Source organism: Megascapheus bottae, chromosome 29 (genome assembly GCF_031878675.1).
Source record: "Megascapheus bottae isolate mThoBot1 chromosome 29, mThoBot2.hap1, whole genome shotgun sequence".
Taxonomy (NCBI): Eukaryota; Metazoa; Chordata; class Mammalia; order Rodentia; family Geomyidae; genus Megascapheus; species Megascapheus bottae.
The window spans coordinates 5,461,056-5,468,122 of NC_143537.1; the positions used below are offsets into that span (position 1 = coordinate 5,461,056).

The 7,067-nt window shown below is 44.4% G+C and overlaps 1 protein-coding gene across 1 annotated transcript in view; it reads right to left on the reverse strand.

The window, feature by feature from the left end:
* Adra1b (adrenoceptor alpha 1B) overlaps positions 1–6,526 on the reverse strand; it is a 65,153-nt gene extending 58,627 nt beyond the window's left edge. Inside the window, exons 1-2 of the mRNA XM_090320811.1 lie at positions 6,465–6,526; positions 5,405–5,549 (exon numbers count right to left, since the gene is read on the reverse strand). The gene's annotated coding sequence lies outside the window, so the exon portion shown is untranslated. The remainder of the gene's footprint in view (positions 1–5,404; positions 5,550–6,464) is intronic.
* Positions 6,527–7,067: the final 541 nt, after the last annotated feature.

The following is a 7,067-nucleotide window of genomic DNA, read 5'->3' on the forward strand; positions in this document are numbered from 1 at the left end:
AGGTGCTATTCTGACACCTAAGAAGCTGAAGGGCAGGAATGAGTTGGCAGGGAAGGAAACAGTACGTGTGGTTGGCCAGCCAGTGTTCTCCAGGCATCTGCAGCTGGGTGCTCTGAAGGGATGGGGTGAGCTAGGATTGCCCAGCGTTTCTACGCTGCTTGTGGTAGACCCTTCCCAAAGGCATAGAAGGTGGCCGAGATGGTTCTAGAAGACTTGCTGAGTTCCTGCTGGGCTTTTAGCCTGGCTGTGGTGGCTGGCTGTTAGAAATTAGTGGGTTTGAGCCCTTCTGCAAGCCTTCTGGGGTCTTCAGATGGAACAACCACAGAAAGGCAGAGACCAACCGTAGCTATTTCTACAGAGAAGACTCCAGCAGATGCACTAGAACATCTTCAGAGAACAAAACTTTTACACACAGTCCTTTGTAATTGGCATTCAAAACTATTAGTGATCCTAGCTACTCAGGCGGCTGAAATCTGAGGATCACTGTTGGAAGCCAGCATGAACAGGAAAGTTCATGAGACTCATCTCTGATTAAACACCAAAAATCTGGTAGTGAGCCTGTGGCTCAAGTGGTAGAGAACTACCCTTAGCAAAAACGCTTAGGGAACAGTGTCCATGCCCAGTGGTCAAGCACCAGAATCAACACACACACACACACACACACACACACACACACACACACACACACACACACACACACACACAGAACAAATCTGAAAGTGATTTCAACCCACTTTTATTACTCTTTCCTAGGCCTGTGGTGAGCTGAATAATAGCACCTGAAGTTAAGTCTAAATAAAAACTTAAGCCCCTAGTTCCTGTGACTGTGACCTTACTGGAAATGGAATCTGCAAGGATATTAAGATACAGATCTTAAGAGGAAATCATGCTCCATTTTGAGCAGGCTTTACATTCAATGCTGATAAGAGAAATAAGAGAGAGAGTTGAGATACAGAGATCAGAGCCCCTTGGAAGGAGCCAGGTAAAAATGGAGGCAGAGACTGGGGTGATGGTACCATAAACCAAGGAATGCAGGAGTCACCAGGAGTTGGAAGAAGGAAGGCTGCGCGTACCCCGCGAGCCTCTTGGAGGGTCTGTGGTCCTGCTGACCCTCATCCCAGGCTTTCAGCCATCAAGTGTGCAGTACTCAGCCATGCTGGCCCAAGGGAACCAATGTAGACACCAGGTCCCCACTATCCTGTGTCCCTGGGCTATTTCTTTGCACAGCTCAGCTTTTTGCTAACATTAGACACATATGTTGTTACATTAGACACATATTTGTATTTAACATATGCGAATCTACTATTTAGTTGGGACTGGCCAATTTCTACAGAGTGGCAGAGAGCCAGTGGAGGTGTTGGGGAAACCCAGGCCTCTGCACTGGCTGCAACCTTGTTTCCTACCGTAAGTGGCAGGGGAAAGGATCAGGATCTTTCAAGGTGGAAACACTACCAGAAGTAGACAGCCTGTCCACACTGATAACCATTTCTGGGTAGGATGTTCTCAAGACCATGTATCCAAACTCCAGATGGCCTTGCTCAGTGCACTCAGAAAGAACCTTTTCTTCCCCCACACCCTACTGCTTTCTCTCGGTGAAACGGATCAAAGCTGGTCTATCCTCTCTGATTTTCTGCTTCATTCAGTAATCAGCATTGGTTTGTGTTTACATACCACTTAGGATGATGTGCCAGGCAAGCACCTGACTGCTTTGCTTTTAATTTTACTTTATTTCTTTCCAGCAATGACACTGTGAGGTGTTTATAACATCACCATTGCATGTGAGGAGGTGTTTACTTTCTTAGGCTTTTGCGGTAAACTGGTTGCCATAGCTGGGCTCCTGAGTTCTTAGCAGAAGCCATGCTTGATATGTATATATTGTATTAATATATATAACATATAGTACATTAAATATATACATGTAAGCACTACATATTTATACATAGATACATTTATATAATACATATCCTATAGACTTCCTTTTACTTTATGTATAATAATTATTACTATTTGTGTGTATGTGTGTGTGTGTGTGTATGTATGTGTGTGTGTGTGTGTGTGTGTGTGTGTGTGTGTGTGTGTGTGTGTGTGCTGGTCCTGGAGCTTGAACTTAGGGCCTGAATGCTGTCCCCAGCTTTTGTGTTCACGGCTCTCTCTCTATCATTTGAGCCACAGCCCCACTTATGGCCTTTTGCTGGTTAATTGGGGATAAGAGTCTTATGGACTTGCCTGACTGAGCTGGCTTCATACCATGATTCGTAGTGAGTAGGTAGGATTACGGGCGTGAGTGCCTGGCTTTTCACTTTTTATTTTTAGACGAGATCTTGTTGCTTGATACGACCTTAGACTCACACTATGAACCTTAGTTGGCTAGGACCTCACAATGCGCTTGCCTCAGCCTCCTGAGTCCTGGGATTACAAGTGTACCTATTATGCCTATTTTTGTTTTTTGATGGTGGTACTGGTTTTGTACTCAGAGCCTTGTGCTTACCTTTGGGGTCAGTTATTTTTCAAATATGATCGTGTACTCTTTGTGTAGGACCAGCCTCAGAATGGGATCCTCCTACCCATCTTTCCCACATAGTTGGGGTTACAGGCGTGAGTACCACCAAGCCCATCTGGTTTGTTCAGATGTCGTCTTACTACCTTTGCTTTCCCCCTGGGCTGGTTGTAGATCCATGTCTTCCTGATGTCCCCCTGGCCTTCGTTTACACATGTTTGTACTTATTAAAAAATAAGATATAGTGTGATATTTTGATTCATGGATAGTACTGGGTAATAATCAGATCAGGGTAATTAGCAAATTCACGACTGAAAACTTTGTAATCATTTCTTTATGGTGACTACATTTAACATTCTCTCATGTTTGTGTTATTGCTAAATACATTTGCCCGACTCGACCATGGAGACTAGAGTTTCTTATTCCCATCTGACAGTACATCAGAACCACTGACCAATCTCTCTCCAGCCTTCTCACCCACCTTCTAGTCTCTAGTTACCACCCTTTTATGCCAATTTCCCTAAGATAACTGCTTACTCGACACCCACGTGGGTGAGATCACTCACTGTTTGTCTTTCTGTGCCTGACATTCCATTTAGCAGAGTATCCACAAGGTCCGGCTTCATGGTCACAACCCACAGGTTTCACGCCTTTCCAGAGCCATGATTCTTTACTCTCCCCAGTGGATAGCATCATTCTTTGTACCCAATGGGGAGCCAACACAATTTTTCTTTTTCTGTTGCTTATTACCAAGATTCAAAGCATCTCAGACTATATTCAGCATCTAGAAAGCTTGTGACATCAGAGAATCACAGCCAGAGTATACTGGGTTATCAAATATGCTCAAAACTGTCCTTTATGAAGCAAGGAGAACATTGGGGAGCTGTGCCATGGCCCTGGCTGACTGGGTACTGTGTGCCATTTTCTAACATGTGGCCAAAGAGACACTGGAAATAATGGGCAGTGGTCTCTATCTTTGATCTCAGATGTGGGAAGAATGAGAGGTAGAAACTTTTCCTTAGCAACTGGTCGGTGAATATTTTTTGAAGAGAGACTTACCATGGGCGGGGGGAGCCCTCAATAAGCCTATGGCTATAGAAGCAGAGACTGGATATAGAGCTAAGCAGTACCTGAGCAAAGCAACATCTCTGGAAAGGGAGAGGATGCTATCTGAGGGAAATGCGAAGGACGCCAGAACCGCAAGAGGAGACTCAGCTGTGCCTGGGATAATCAGTCTCCAAGACCCCTACGATTTTCAGTAAACTCATGAAAACTTAGTACATGTTCAGCACAAATAGATTTCTTAGGAAAAAGAAAAAGAAGAAAAGCTGTTTTTGGCAATGAGGTGATATTTGTGAGCTAAACAATCCGATTCCCAATACCAGGTTAAAGTAGCCATCTCAAGGACAATCTGACTGACGCTGAAGAGGTAGGGATTCAAGGTACCATTTACTGTGAGGAGCAACAGACTCTCATTGACAACATACCCACAAGAGATCACCTAACTAGTCTGACCATAGGTAAACCAAGTATACTCAGTTCTAGTACCAGACACTCCAACTTTACTAACAGGATTGCTGTTGTGTTCCCCTTTGTTCTGTTGAGAAACTTCTGCTCATTAGTTTCTTTCTTTCTTTCTTTTTCTTTTTTTTGTGGGTCATGGGGCTTGAACTTGGCCTGGGCGTTATCCCTGAGCTCTTCAGCTAAAGGCTACCACCCTACCCTTGAGCAAGGCCCCCTTCCCGTTTTCTAGAAGTTACTTGGAAATAAGAGTCTCGGGTTCTTTTTTGCCCAGGCTGGCTTTGAAGCTTGACCTTCAGATCTCAACCTCCTAAGTAGCTAGGATTACAGGTGTGAGCCACCGCGCATGGCCTGCCCATTAGTTTCTGTACTATGTAGCCCACAGTATTCTTCTGACCCTGAGATTGGAGCCCTTTCTTTTCCTGCCTTCTCCCAATCGAAAGTTGTTCAACTTGGACTTGTGAGATCTGGGAGGAAATCCTTGCTCCAGAACTTTCCAGCTGTTTGACTTAGGACCAAGAACTTCACTTTTAGGAGTGGCTCTCATTTTGGTGCCTGTCTCTGTAAAGGATTTTTATGAGTCTATCACTTCCTATACGGAGGGAGGCACCATCTGTCTTTAGTACCACTGCTTGGCATTTGGCTGTCCATACAGGATGTGGTAGGAATGAATGAACTAAGGAACACAAACCCATCCCTGCTCAATTGTGAATCTTGGAAGAGTCAATGAAATATGAAAGAAACTTTTTTTTAAAAAAAGATAATTTTCCTGTTTGGTAGAAATCTCATTGAAGTCAGCTGCCTCCTTAGAAATAATTCAGCTAGGCCAATTCTGTTAAAAAGTTTAAGGTGGAGGGCCAATGGAGGAGCTGTGTTAGGTAATCCATAGGCGTCAAAGGCACTGATGATGAGCATGTTCATAAAGGGATAGAGTGGGATTTCTGGGTTTCTTCAAGCAAGCAAGAAAACCCACCAGCTTCAGTTGTCCTGGGAAATGCCAGGACTACCATCTTTGGGTGACAGCAAGCTCTGTCTTTTACTTGGTCTTCCAAGCAGAAGAAACCAGAAGCAAATGACAGCCAAGACACATAGCAGTTGGCGATCAGTATGGGTTATGCACTATGAATTACGTTTATCCTCATGGCTTCCTGCAAAATGTCTCCCATTTCATTGTAAGTTGTGTCTGCTTTGCACCAGCAATTTTTTTTTTGTTTCCAGAATACCATGAATGATTTATGACTTTCTGACACCGCATCCCACAAGATTACATAAGGAACCCAGAAAAACACATGAATGAGCCAAACTTTAAAAAAAAAAAAAGAAGCTAAACATTTTCAAAATTCAGGTTTCACCTTGGTTTCGATCAGTCAATAGTTTTGGACTTACCACAAGTATGCCTTCATTCCAAAGTACACCCTGTTTCTGTGAGACTCCTTTAGATTTCCCTTCACCAGTGCCAGCAAGATTCGGCCCCCAGTTGCGTCCAGGAATGTCTTCTGTCCTGAATCCTCCCCTTCTTCCTGAGAATGACCTTTGCAGTTGTATTGCAGAAACAACCCATTAGTTTGGTTAATGATTGGACACATGCATTAATGGGAATATTATCTACCAGGCTTATCATTTCTTCTGTCATCCACTAATAGAATGCCAGAGTTTGCAAAGGGCCTGGGATTACCTAGTTCTATCTGTAATAGATAGATGAAGCAGCTCAGGGATGGTCAACTTCTTTGAAGAGGTGATAGGCCTCGCCCAAAGGCATTACAGATAGATCACCTCTAGCGGAGTGAAAGACAACTACAATCTCTGAGTAGAGGATGGGAGTTCTACTACTGACTAATTTATTAAGCTCAGGCCAATTCAGAGAGGCAGGGGAGTGGGGCAGCTGTCTGAGGTAGGATGTACCCTTTGGGTTTTGGTCAGGAGTAGCCAAACCACAGGGATAGGGGTTTGTTTAAAACAGATATCTGGTTCAGTGCCCGCTTAAGTGTCTGGTCTGCCTGTTGAGTAGGTGTGAGATGACTAAAGGACAGGACAAGGAGATACAGATGGCAAGGTGTCTGAGATCCCTGGTCAAGCTGTGGGGGCAGCAGAAGAGGGTGTCAGCTTAAAGAAAGCTGGATTGGTTCATGCTGGTTTGCCTTTAAAGGTAAGAACAGAAGCCAGGAGCTCGTGGCTTACATCTGTAATTTTAGCTGCTTGGGAGTCTGAGATCTAAGGATCATGGTTCAAAGCCACCCCAGGTCAGAAAGTTCATGAGACTCTTATCTCCAGTTAACCATAAAAAAACTGGAAGTAGTGCTATGGCTCAAAGTGGTTGAATACTAGCCTTGAGCAGAAAAGCTCAGGCCCTGAGTTCAAGCCCCATGATTTACATACCCCCTCCCCCCAAAAAAAGCAAGCATAGAAAAATCCACCACCTTCACCTATGAGAAATTAGACGACTTACAGAATGGTGTGTAGACTCATTGCCGATGTCTGTCTCAGCCTGTGGGGTACACAGGGTGTCACAAAGCTAACTGGTTAAAAGAACAAATTTAAAAGTCAGATCTCCAAGTTATCGTGTGGCTCTGCATTTTATCAGCTGTGCAGTTCTGAGCAAGTCACTTAAACCTTCCGCAGTTCTGTTAGAGCTTCCAGGCAAGCTCATGTGAGCTGCCCTCTGTGGGGGACATGCAGAGGACTTGCCCTGTCTTCTCAGTGAGACGCACTGATCCCTATGTCACAAGCCTCGGCCATCTACAAAGATGACAGCTTGTCCAGCACGCCCATGTGGGAGCTATCTGGAAGAGAGGGGCTTTCCGTGAACAGTCCCAACGTTTCCCTCGGGAGGTAGACTCATCTATGCTATACTCATGCCATCCTTCATCCAACAAATGTTTATTGAGATTCTTGGAGCCAAAAGAGTTAAAAGAGGGCAAAGTAAAGCAAAGAAAAGAATGAAGAATCAAACCAACAGGGTTGAGGTCCTCCATGGGAATACCTGTGAAATCACAGGCAAGTCACTCCTTTTCCTTGGGGCACCAACTTTTCATCTGTAAAATGAGGAATT